The following is a 13,264-nucleotide window of genomic DNA, read 5'->3' on the forward strand; positions in this document are numbered from 1 at the left end:
CCAGGCCAGCGGCATCTAGGCATTGCCTGTGTGCACCCCCTTCAGGCATGCATGAGGCTGGGACAGTAGACAAGGACCCTGGAAAGCTGGCTGGGCTGGCAAAGGGGGGGCAGAATCTGTCTTGGGCACTGGTACCCCAGAGCCCCTGGCTTCGGCCCTGGCCTCTAAGGGAGAGCCCTCTCCTGGGACCTGAGACTCCAACCCAAGTCCTCAGCCATTGCCTCCCCTCCAGATGCAAGAGGCCACCCCCCTGCTCGGTCCTCACTGTGAGGTCCCGCACTCCAGAGGGCAGCCCCCAGGGCTGGGAACTCTGGGGCTCAGCTTCTGCTCAGGCAGCTGTTCTGAGTCCTCTTCTTACCTGGAGCATCCAATGCGTAGAAAAGTTTTTGGGCAGAAGCTCACTGCTTCCCATTTGCCTCCAGCCAGGGCAGGGGGTTGGAGAGAACCAGGGTGTGGTTCTGGGCGACCTGGCTCTTCTTTTCCTGGACAGGCACAGAGTCCCTGTGCTCAGCCCAATCTCCATGTCTCGGCAGCACAGAAGCTCCTGCCTCTGTTCCTGAAAGGGCACGGCCCCACGTGTGTGTGTGCACACGCGTGCGTGTGTGTGTGTGTGTGTGTGTGTGTGTGTGTGGTGGGGGATGGAGGCAGTGTAGAGCTGGGGTGTTCTGCCTGGAATACCCACAGGACCCCCCAAGTGTGAAGAGTGGCACCACCCCCAGACGGAGAGGCCATGAGCCTCACACTGTGGGCTTGGGGAGTGTCAGGAGGGAGTCCCAGGGGACTGAGTCCCAGGGGAGGGACTGGGTCCCAGGGAAGGGAAGGCGGCAGGGGCCTGCCATGGCTATGAACTCCTCCCTCCTTTCTGCCACCGCCCACTGCCCACCTCCCTGCATCCTGGGCCAGCACCTCGGCCCTGCCCGCACCTCCATGGGCTGGAACTTTTGCAGTCACTGCTGGGCAGAGTCCATGGGGCTGAGCACCCCCCGCCCACAGTGTGCCTGTGGCCATGGTGCCTTGCAGAGTGCCCGGTGCTGGCCTCCACGCCACAGCATGGTCAACAGGCAGGTATGTTTGGGGGTGGCCCAGGATGGTCTCTGTCACCCACTGTCCCATGCTGGTTGGGCTGTAAGACAGATACTGCAGCTGGGCCTCACCCATCAGCCTGGCGTCCAGCCTTCCTTATGGGCGGCGGGGTGGGCTGCTGAGCCATGGCAGGTGTCCCAGGCGATGTCCATGGGCACGGCCAGCAGGATCCTTGAGAAAGGACAAATGTCTCTCCTGCCCCAGGCCCCTCACACCTGAACCTCTCTGTCTCCAGGCCTCACTGGGACAGGCCCCCACCATGACACCCAGTTGCCTGAAGGCGTCTTCCCAGCACCGTGATGCAGGCAGGGGCTGCAGGCAGCCAGTAGCCAGTGACCTCGTGTGGGGACGGCCCATGGGGTGTGGCTGGTGCTGGTCCCAAGGCCAGGAAGGATGGTGAAGCCAGGCCCTTGCCCCGGCCCAGCCACCCTCTCCAACCCGAGGATGGGGGCTCTGGTACTGGCTCTGAGGGCTGCGGGATTGGCCCTGCTCAGTATCCAAGAAAAGCCAGGCCACGGGCAGGCCCCAGTATCCAAGAAAAGCCATCGGCTCACGGGCAGGCCCCAGCCACCTCCTGGACAAGGCCTGGGGTGGCAGGGGGAGTCTTTCCATATCTGGGTTTCCAGGGCAGCACGGTCACACGGCCCACTTACCTCCCGTGCGCCAAGAAGCCCAACTGCAAAGGGATGGCACGGTCCAACCCTGGTCTCCCTCAGCGCCCGTGCTGGGCACCAGGTGGGAGGAAACGCGGGTGGGAGAGCCTGGGCGGCGCCAAGACTTGGACAAACGCGGGAGGAACGAACCAGCGTCCGCCTGGGATCCACGGGCTGGTGCCTTCCCCAGGGTGGCTTGGAGGGGGCCGGGGCAGGCGCGGGGATGCCGGGCGCGGGGCACCCAGGAAAACCGGCGAGGACGCGGGTTCTCTGCAACAGTGCCGTGTTCTCAGCCTCAGCTCCGCGCAGGTTTCCACGGACACGCGTCTGGCTCCGGGTCATCATCCTGGTCCCCGCGTGGGTCCCGGCTCACGGGGTCCTCGGGCTGCAGCTCCGCCCGCCCAGCGGCAAGAAGGACGCGTCCTGCAGGACCACGGCACACGAGGCAAGGCGGCACTCGGGGGTCCCTCTGCAGCCCTGGGGAGAGACCTGTGCTGAGACAGCGGGTGCAGGCCCCGCATCCAGCCGCGCCTCCCTCTGCCCGACTGCCCCCGCCCCCGGGCGCTGGGACCCTCCACCACGACAGCGCCTTCCTCCACCTGCAGACGCGCCCCGAGCCCTCCCCAAGCACCCACCACCTCTCGTCCAGCCCCATGACGTCCCACACCCCCGGGACCTCTGGACGGCGTCCAAGACGCTGCGCCCACGCCCGGTGACCCTCGCGCCGGGCCACAGACCCCTGAATCCTCGCCCACGTCCTCCCCCGCCCCAGCCCATCCCCCGACCGCGCCCCTGGCCTCATCCCGGCGCCCCGTGGGTCCCTCAGTCCACACCCACCAACAGGCAACGCCTACGCCCCTCAAGGCCACGCCCCCAGGCAGGCCCCTCGGGGGCATAGCACCACCTGCCAGAGCAGCCCAGCGGAAAGTCCAGCCCCAGGTGGCTCCCAACCCGCTCCTGCATGGAGCCCACCTGCTTCCCCCAGCTTTCAGAAAACCAAGACCTCCACTCAAACGCCGGCCGGGCAGGCGCGGTGGCTCATGCCTGTAATCCCAGCACTTTGGGAGGCTGAGGCGGGCAGATCACCAGGTCACAAGTTCGAGACCAGCCTGGCCAGCATGGTGAAACCCCGTCTCTACTAAATATGCCAAAAATTAGCCGGGTGAACTGGTAGGCGTTTGTAGTCCCAGCTACTCAGGAGGCTGAGGCAGGAGAGAATCTCTTGAACTTCAGAGGCAGAAGTGGCAGTGAGCTGAGATCTTACCATTGCACTCCAGCCTGGGCAACAAGAGCAAAACTACTTCTCAAATAAATAAAAATTAAAAACGTGGGCAGGGGGTCAGGGGTGGGGCATCATGACGCTGGGGTGAAGGATCTGTGGATGGGGAGGTCCCCTTCCTCACCCTGCCTAACGCCCCTCCACCTGGCCCCTCACCCCAGAGTGGGACAGCTCTGCCTCTCCCAGCCCCCCTCGAGGTGAGGCCTGCCTAGAAGCACCCAACCAGCTGGGGGATTTGGAGAAGAGCAGCCCCCACCCCAACTCCTCCTTCGCTGCTGTGCCTGGACTCAGGTTCAGATGCCTGGTGCTGAGCTGGGCCAGGACCCAGTGGGTCGTGGGCACAGGGCAGTGCCTGCAGTTGAGGGCCAGCAGCTGGGGCAGCCCCCCCAGAGTCCCAGGGCAGGTCAGCGGCTGTACAGGTCAGTAGGGAGGTGGGAGTGTCAAGGCTGAGGGTGTTCCTGTTCCCATGAGAGGCTGCAGCTGGTGCAGGCCATCTGGGCACGCTGGCACCTTAGAGCCGGGCCTGGGTTGGGGTTCCCAGTGGAGCTAGAAGACCTGTTGCCCACAACCTGTGGTCAGACCTCACCAGGCCCCATGGGCTGTTCTGATGCTAGGAGCTGCTGGAGGGAGCAGGCCCCATGCCCGACATCCCACGTGGTGCCCGTGGTCTGAGAGGTGGCTGCAGCCTGTGCCCTTTCCTGCGTGGGCTCAGAGGTAGCAGCCGTGATGAGCAAGAGCAGGTAGGTGCTGTCCACTGTGGGGCCACTCCTCGAGGCCACCTCTGCATGGGAGCTGCTGCTTTTCCAGGACTTTCACACTGTTTCTCGGAGTGTCCCAGGACAGGCAAGGGCGGCTGGTGTGGCCACCATGTGTCTTTTTCACACAGGGGCCCTCTCAACCCAAAATGCTGGGGCCTTGGCCTGGCTCTTGCTGGCCTCCAGCCACTGGCCTTGCCCTGAGGCTGTCTCAGGTCTCTGGCTAGCCCTCCTCAGTGGGGTGAGCCTGTGCCAATCCCCGTCCCCCATGTACTGGGGCCAGGAGTCAACCTCAGGTTGCCCAGGCCAGGAAGGGTGAAGGGAAGCCCAGCCTGTACACTTGCTGCAGCTGTGGTGGGGGAGGGACAGAAGGAATCCCAGGGTGGGGCAGGAATGTGGGATAAAGGGGAGACTCCCCAGTTTTCCCAGCCTCTGGGGCTAAAGGTTCCCAAGCAGCCACAGCCTAGCCCAGAAGTGCTGGGGCACCCACTACCGACAGCAAACTCCGGGCCCCAGGCTGAGTCACTCTTCCTCACCGTCTGGGTGGGGAGAGCCCCCAGTGCCTATGCAAGGCAGCCCTTGGCTTCCGGGAACCTCAGGTGGAAGCTGAGCAGTGCCTGAAACTGGGTCTCCTGGAAGGGCTGGGCCAGCCTGGCACATGAGACAGGCCAGGGCCTGCGTGGCACAAGCAGGATGTGAGCAGCAGAAGAACGAGGTGGGAGCAGCTCCTGCTCTTCGGGGCTCTCATCCCAGAGGGGAGATGCAGGGAGGCTGGGCCGAGGACTGGGAGGTCAAATCTGCAAGGGAACTTCGGCACAGCAGGCCAGGCACTGCTGTTGGGCAGGGCTCTGTCCCCACACACCCAGGGCCTGCTGGGACCCACCAGGGTGCCCAGAAAGTGTGTGTCCAGTGAGTCAAGGCCGAGGTTGGGCCCGCCCTAAGCCAAGGATAGGGGCCTCAGTGTCTGTGGCCCTCCGTGTGTCTGTGTGTGGTCAATGGAACATGCATGAGCTGGCTGAGCAGCTGGTGTGGGGCCTGGGCCCTGCTGAGGGAGGGGAGGTCCAGGCCTGGACTCCAACCCTCTATGGAGGCTGGGGCTGGAGTGAGAGTCACAGTGGGGTGCCAGCAGGTTCCAGGGAGCCCATAGGGTGCACTCAGTAACGGGGGGTCTGGGACCCCCAGATAAGTCCTTCCAGAGAAAACCACCAAACAGGGGCATAAGGTAGGAAAAGCATCATAAAAAGACCCTGTTGGTGGCTTTGCAGTCATGGGCTAGACTCCAGAAGTCATAACTACAGGGAAAAAGGAGCGGGTAAGGAGAGCTATTTGATCGGGTTTAGAGCTCAGGAGTGCACTCCTGCTGCCCGGACGGTAGAGCGGAAGCCATGCGGTGCCAGCAGCCACCCCAGGGCCCATTGGACCCATCCTGTGTGGGCAGACTCAGGGCTGCAAAGAAGAAGGCCCAGCGTGGAGCCCCCTACTCCAACATCCTGACAAGGCAGCTGGGGCACAGGAGCAGGGCCAGTGGGTCTCCAAGGACACCAGCCGTGACTCTCCTGGCTGGTCTGAGCTGAGGTGGGGCTCCATTCACACCTGCTGGGGTGGCTTGAAGGGAGAAGTGAGGCTGGGGTGTCCCTGACAACATGGGAAGGGCCCCGCACTGTGGAGCTGTGTGACAGGCCCCTCCCAGAAAGGAGTGACGGTAACCTCAGGTGGGCAGCACCTCCCAGCTCTCACCAGCCAACACGCCTCCTCCCTGGTGAGCGACATGCACTCCTGGCCCCAGGATGGGAACAGGACCCTCCGCTGTGGTGGGGACATGAAGCAAACCAGGTGCAGCCAGCCCCCCGACCCTGCACCCCTGAAATAGCCCCGTCCTTGCTGCATGGGCCGGCCCAAAACAATCGCATGTAAATAGGAGGGGTCACCATGGACTTTCACCATGCTGGTTACAACCAACGCCGCCCATGGGACCAGCAAGCTTCCAGTGACCCAGGGCTGCAGTGACTTGCTCAGGAGGAAGACAGCTGTGGCCATCCCATGGGAAGGAATCCCTCACGGCATTCCCAGGACAGCCCAGCCCCCAGCCAGGGATGCCCTTACACTGGGAGGTGGGATTTGAGCAGGACCACCCTCCCCACAGGTGCACGCACTGCTGTGTTGCCCCTGCTTTGCGGGGAGGTTGAGAGCAGTGAAGGTTAGAGCTGCTCACGAGCCCAGCAGAGCACCACGCAGGAGCTGGCAACACCCAGAAACCATGAAATGTGTGTCCCAGACTCGACAGAGAACAAGCTGGGCCTCCAGATGCTGGCAGTGAGCAGGGCACAGCCACGGCTGAGTCCTGACCCTGGGGCACACCTGCCAGGGATCCTCTGAGCCCAGTAGGTGAGGACTGACAGGCCTGAGGCACCAGGGGCTCCCAGAGAGAGCCTCTCCGGCAGCAGCTGAGAAGCTCCCGTGGACACCCACACACACACCCTCGTGATGTGGTTTGGGATGAGTCAGCCACAGGGACACGTGGGGGTCCGGTGCTGTCACCTGGTGGTCACCCCGGGGACTTCCTTTTAATTCAGGTCTAAGAAAATGCAGTGCAGTGCATCCTGCCATACTCGAAAAGTTCAAATCGCACAATGTGTACATCCATGTACGCACGTGCACCGGTCCCCGGACCAAGACAGGAGCGCCTCTGCTCCTCAAGAGGCAGCGGAGACCAGTGGCCATGCTGACCATCACTGGACAGGGCTAGCCTGTTCTTGAACTTCCTGTTGGTGAAACCACACACTGTGCTCCTTTGTGCCTGGCATCTTTTTCTTTCTTTTTTTTTAGTTTTTTTTTTTTTTGAGACAAAGTCTCACTCTGTCTCCCAGGCAGGAGTGTAGTGGTGCGATCTCATCTCACTGCAAACTTCACCTCCCAGTTCAAGCAATTCTCCTGCCTCAGCCTTCCAAGGCTGGGATTACAAGTGCCCACCACCACACCTGGCTAATTTTCGTATTTTTGGTAGAGACAGGGTTTCGCCATGTTGGTCAGGATGGTCTCAATCTCCTGACCTCGTGATCCACCCACTCAGCCTCCCAAACTGCTGGGATTACAGGCGTGAGCCACCTCGCCCAGCTTAGATCCTATCCCAATATCACATTTTAACTATCATAAATCTAGAGTAAGTCTTGAAATTTGGAGCACAAGTCCTATAATTTTTTCTTTATCAAGTCTGTTTTGGCTTTTCTTAAATTATTCATATTTCTATATAAATCAGTTCATTAGTTTTTCCTGCCCTACCCCACCCCTACAAAAAAAAATACCTCTCAGGATTCTGGTGGGATTACATTGACTCTATTGATAGTCTGAGAAAACCAAGCATCTCTACACCATTGAGTCTTCTGATTTATTAACATGGCATACACATGCTCACACACGTTAGGTATTTACTATCTCTTTAATTGTATAACTTTCAATTTAGGGTCTTGAATGTATTTTGTCATATTTTTTTCTAGAGGTTTGTTGTTATTTGATGTCAGTGTATTGTGTTTTTAGAATTTCATTTCACAATTGCTGCTAGAACATAGAAATATGATGGAATCTTGGCCGGGCGCGGTGGCTCAAGCCTGTAATCCCAGCACTTTGGGAGGCCGAGACGGGTGGATCACGAAGTCAAGAGATCGAGACCATCCTGGTCAACATGGTGAAACCCCGTCTCTACTAAAAATACAAAAAATTAGCTGGGCGTGGTGGCGCGTGCCTGTAATCCCAGCTACTCAGGAGGCTGAGGCAGGAGAATTGCCTGAACCCAGGAGGCGGAGGTTGAGGTGAGCCGAGATCGCGCCATTGCACTCCAGCCTGGGTAATAAGAGCAAAATTCCTCCTCAAAAAAAAAAAAGAAAAAGAAACATGATGAAATATTGTATGTTAAGTTTGTTCCCAGTGACCTTGCTGATTTCACTTAATTTTAATACTTCATAATTTATTTAAATTATTTAAATATTAAATTTTCTATACAAACAATTATGTCATCTACAAATAAGAATTTTCTTTTTTCCTTTCTCATCTTCATGCCTTACTTTTTCCCTGTACTATTAAACTAGTCAGACCATTCAAGGCTGAACAGAAGTCTGATGGTGAGCATCTGTCTCATTCTGATTTCACTTTCAATAATATATAACCACTAAGAAGTATGTTAGCTGTTGGATTCTTAAACTTTCAAATGAAAAGATTTCGTTGTGTGGAAGTCAGTCACACCTGTAATCCTAGCACTTTGGGAGACAAAAGTAGGAGGATGGCTTGAGGCTAGGAGTTTAAGACAAGTCTGGGCAACATAGAAAGACCCTGTCTCTACAAAAAAATTTAAAAATTAGCCAGTGTGGTGGCATGTGCCTGGAATCCCAGCTACTTGAGAAGCGGAGGTGGAAAGATTGCCTGAACCCAGGAGTTTGAGGTGGCAGTGAGCTATGATTATGCCACTGCACTCTAGCCTAGGTGGACAGAATGAGACCCCATCTCAAAAACAAAAGTTTTTTCATTTCCTAGTTTGCTATACAAATTTACAAGAACAGGTATTAAGTTTCACCAATTTTTGCATCTTTTGAGATGATCATATAGCTTTCCTTTTGACCTCACCAACCTCAAGTGTGCCAGGGTGGACAGACCTCATAGATCCCACATGTGCTGGCATGGACGGACCTCACAGATCCCATGTGTGCCAGTGTGGACCGACCTCACCGACCCCACGTGTGCCGGCGTGGATGGAACTCACAGATCCCACATGTGCCAGCATGGATGGACCTCACAGAGCCCACGTATGCTGGCATGGATGGACCTCACAGATCCTGTGTATGCCAGTGTGGACAGACCTCACCGACCCCATATGCACCAGCGTGGATGGACCTCACAGATCCCACGTGTGTTGATGTGGACGGGCCTCACAGATCCCATGTGTGCCAGTGTGGACTGACCTCACCGACCCCACATGCACCAGCATGGACAGACCTCACAGATCCCACATGTGCCAGCATAGACAGACCTCAAAGACCCCATGTGTGCCAACGTGGAGAGACATTACAGATCCTACATGTGCCAGCGTGGATGGACCTCACAGATTCCACGTGTGCTGGTGTGGACAGACCTCATAGATCCCCCATGTGCTGGCATGGATGGACCTCACAGATCCCATGTGTGCTGGTGTGGATGGACCTCACCAACCTCACATGTGCCAGTGTGGATAGGCCTCACAGATCCCACGTGTGCCAGTGTGGATAGGCCTCACAGATCCCACGTGTGCCGATGTGGACAGACCACATAGATCCCACATGTGCCGGCGTGGCTGGACCTCACAGATCCCATGTGTGCTGGTGTGGATGGACCTCACCAACCTCACATGCACCAGTGTGGATGGACCTCACAGATCCCACGTGTGCCAGTGTGGATGGACCTCACTGACCCCACGTGTGTCAGCGTGAACAGACCTCATAGACTCGCCCCTCGTGGCAGCTGCTCATGCTTCTGGGGTGCCAGGGCCACCTCTGCCCAGTTCCTCTCTCTGGTGGCTGCTGTAAAAGGAGTGCTGGACTTCTGGCTCTGGGAAGAACTCGGCCCTCAGCAGGGGCAGGAAGGCCAGGGTCAGCCTTTGGACCCCTGGAGCAGTGAATGGTAATGAGGCTGGCGAGCCGGGAGCTCTGGGCCCAAGCGCACTTCTGCCAGTCATTTGCCAATGGCCAAGACTGAGGCAGGTGTCCCAGCTGTGAAACAGACAAACCCCACCTGCCTGTCTCAGACTGTGGGGGGCTCAAATGACATCACACCCTTCTGGATTTTGAAGATGCACAAGACAATGTTACTCCCCAAAGGCACCCCGAGGGGGGTAACATCCTCTCAACAGTCACCAAGGGCCTGGTGGGACAGGCAACAGAGGGCCTAGGCACCCTGATACCCGTAAGGCACCCCAACATCCAGACAAACACCCCAATACCCAACAAGCATCCCAGACTCCAGACAAGTGCCTCAATACCCAACAAGCATCTCGACACCCAGACAGAAGCCCCAACATCCGGACACCCCAATACCCAACAAGAATACCCCACAGGTAAGTTAAAGCCCAGACAGGTGACCCAGTTCCCAGAGGCCGCACAGCCCCTGCAGCTCCTGCAATCCCCACTCGCCGGCTCTGGCGCGTGCTGAGGGAGGCTATACTTCGGGATCTGTGAGCCCAGGGCCTGCCCAAGTCTCACTGAATGAGGGCGTAGTACTGCTGGGTCAGGTCCTCCCACTCGGCCTCGGTGAGGTCCTCCATGGTGTCCTCTGCCATGTCGATGTCCTCATGCTCCAGTTTCCCCAGGTGGGTCTGGCACACCTTGCATGTGACGTCCACAAGCTGCCGGGGAAGGCCCCTGAGCTTTGCCTCAGCATTTTCAGCATCTGAAACCCAAACACAGGCACATGGAGTGTGGACCCCCACAAGGAGGCAGCCCCGCCCACCTCGTGGAGTGAAGCCTAAAGCCATGGACAAAGGCAGCTCCACTCCCTCTGTGCCCCGATACCCAGGCAGGCACCCCAACACCCCACAAAGCTTCTCTGGGCAGCCACCCTGGATGCCACACCTGCGTCTGTGCAGGTGACTTTCTCCTCCCTGAACGGCCCCATCCTCCACTGGCTCCGTGAGTACCACCTCCCCAAACAAATAGGGGGACCCTGCCACCTGACTCTCAGTGCCCCACAGTAGCAATTACTGATAAGTTCAACTTCATTAAAATGAAAAGCTTCTGCTCTGTAAAGGACAGTGAGAAGACAAGCCATAGATTGGGAGGAAATATTCGCACACATCTAATAAAGGAATGTTATCCAGAGTATGCAGAGAACTCTTGAAAGTCAATAAGAAAACATAATTTTATTTTTTATTTGTATTTGTATTTTTTTGAGCCAGAGTTTTGCACTTGTTGCCCAGGCTGGAGTGCAATGGCAAGATCTTGGCTCACTGCAACCTCCACCTTCCAGGTTCAAGCAATTCTTGTGCCTCAGCCTCTCAAGTAGCTGGGATTACAAGTGCCCACCAACACACCTAGTTAATTTTGTATTTTTAGTAGAGACAGAGTTTCACCATGTTAGCCTTTACTGCAACTGCTGACAGATGCACATGAGTGCATTAGACTCTTAGTGTGTATTTGAGCAACAGTGATCTGTACCAGTCAGATGGCTGCAGGGCTCCACCAAGGGAAAAGCTCTTCTAGGTAAACATGGAAGCGGAGGAAACAAATCCCGATTGCTGGACGCTGGGGCAGTGGCCTCATCTGTGCTGAGTGGGAACTTTGCACAGCTGGCTGCCTGCGACTGGCTGTGCTCAGGTTTTGCTTTCAATTCTGAGTTAGGTTTTGGCTTGCTTATGTTGGACACGAGGTCACTTGGGCCACCTCAGTCCGATGGCCTCCTAATTAACGATTCTGTTTTTCTTTTGAGATGAAGTCTCAGTCTGTCACCCAGGTGGAGTGCAGTGGTGTGATCTTGGCCCACTGCAACCTCTGCCTCCCTGGTTCAAGTGATTCTCCTGCCTCAGCCTCCTGAGTAGCTGGGATTACAGGCACACAACATCACACCTGGCTAATGTTTTGTATTTTTAGTAGAGATGGGGTTTCACCATGTTGGCCAGGCTAATCTCGAACTCCTGACCTCAAGTGATCCATTCACCTTGGCCTCCCACAGTGCTGGGATTACAGGCTTGAGCCACTGTACCCGGCCTAACTAATAATTTTAACACAGTTGATGAACTTACATTGACACATCATGGTAACCCAAATGGTTTTATACATTCTGCAGGTTTGGACAAATGTATGATGACATGTATCCACCATTCCAGTATCAGACAGAGAAGATCCCCAGCCCCAAAACTCTCTGTGCTCTGTCTCCTCATGCCCCCAACCCCACCCCAAGCTGCTGGCTACCACTGATCCTTTTACTGTCTCCATGGTTTTGCCTTTTCTAGAATGCCATGTGGCTAGAACCACGTAGCATGGAGCCTTTTCAGATGGGCTTCTTTAACTTAGTGATATGCATTTAAGATTCTTCCAAGTCTTTTCACGGCTTGATAGCTCATTTCTTTTTAGTGCTGTGTAATATTCCACCTCTGGATCCACCACTGTTTATTTATCTGTTCATCTACTGAAAGACATCTTGGTCACTTCCAGGTTTTGACAATCATGAATAATGTTTCCATAAACATCTGTGTGCAGGTCTTTGTGTGGCCATAAATTGTGACCTCCTTTGGGCAAATACCAAGGAGTGTACTTAGTGGATGGTGTGGCAAGAGTATGTTTAGTTTTGTAAGAAACTGCCAGAATGTCTTCCAAAGTAGCCGTACCGTTTTGCATTTCCACGAGCAACGAGGGAGAGTTCCTGTCCTCCACGTCCTCACCAGCATTTGATGTTGTCAGTGTTCTGTTTGTACCATTCTCCTTCTGTCGTAGTGCCTCATTTCGTTGTGATTTGCGATTCCACAGTGGCATTTGATGTTGAGCATGTGTTCATATGCTTGTCTTCCATCTGTATATATTTTTTGGCACAAGCCATCAGGGCCTCCCCCGCCCACCCTGACCAACACCCGCTCCACAGCCGCAGTGCCCCTCCCCCTTCCGAGGTTGCCCACGGAAGTTTCCAGATGAGCCCTTGCCAGGGGACCAGAGGTGCTCAGCTGGGGTGCTGGCTGGGCCCCGGGGCTGCGTCACTTACCCAGGAACTCCTGCTGCTCGCTGTCGGTGCAGAGGCTGTAGCAGTGTGGGAAGAAGGAGTCGGGGTTCACCGGGACCTACCAGGGCAGGCTCCGCATGTTCAGGCCCAGCCCGATCTCCAGACAGCGATGTGTCAGGCCTGAGGGGAAGCTCCACTCTGCTTTACTCGAAAGGCAGGACCCACTGTCCACCTCAGACTCACCTGACCACCGGGCACCATAGGGCACCCCTAGAGCAGACCCCTCTCCCTCCCTGTCCTCAGTCTCTCAGCCCCTCAGGGCCCCAGGCCAGGCTCTGCACACAGGGTCTTTGCAGGAGCCATGTTTCCACCAGCAGTGCCAGCCCTGGCCTGACCCGGAGGAGGCCTCGGGATGGCAGGTGCGGAAGGGCACCTTATCCCCTGCCCCTGCCCCATACACTGTGCTGAGGCAGCCACACCTGGCTTGCTGAGGGGGCCCCTGTGCCAGGGAAGCCCCTCTGCCCTACCCCTCCCTCAGCAGGGTCCCCACACCCTGCATCCTGGCCAGGCCCCAACCCTGGGCCTTGGTGGAAAGGTATGGCAGCTGCCTTGTGCAGGGCCAGGGACGGGGGAGGCGGGAAAGTGCCCAGTGACGTACATTCCCAGTCAGGGACCCCTGCAGCGGAGGGTCTCACCCTTGCCGCTAGGGACCCACAGCCCCTTCAGGGCCCAAAGCCCAGTGGCAGCTCCCACTCAGCCCCATTTTTGGCTTGGCCTCTGTGCCCCGAGGAGGGGGCTTCTATGGCCCCAGATTCACCCAGAGACAC

The 13,264-nt window shown here is 57.0% G+C and overlaps 1 protein-coding gene across 1 annotated transcript in view; it reads left to right on the forward strand.

Annotated features, from left to right (window-relative positions):
• Positions 1 to 13,264, forward strand: part of LOC118146826 (uncharacterized) — a 184,554-nt gene that overhangs the window by 42,718 nt on the left and 128,572 nt on the right. The window lies entirely within an intron of this gene.

The sequence above is a fragment of the Callithrix jacchus genome, chromosome 1 (genome assembly GCF_049354715.1).
Source record: "Callithrix jacchus isolate 240 chromosome 1, calJac240_pri, whole genome shotgun sequence".
Lineage (NCBI taxonomy): Eukaryota > Metazoa > Chordata > Mammalia > Primates > Cebidae > Callithrix > Callithrix jacchus.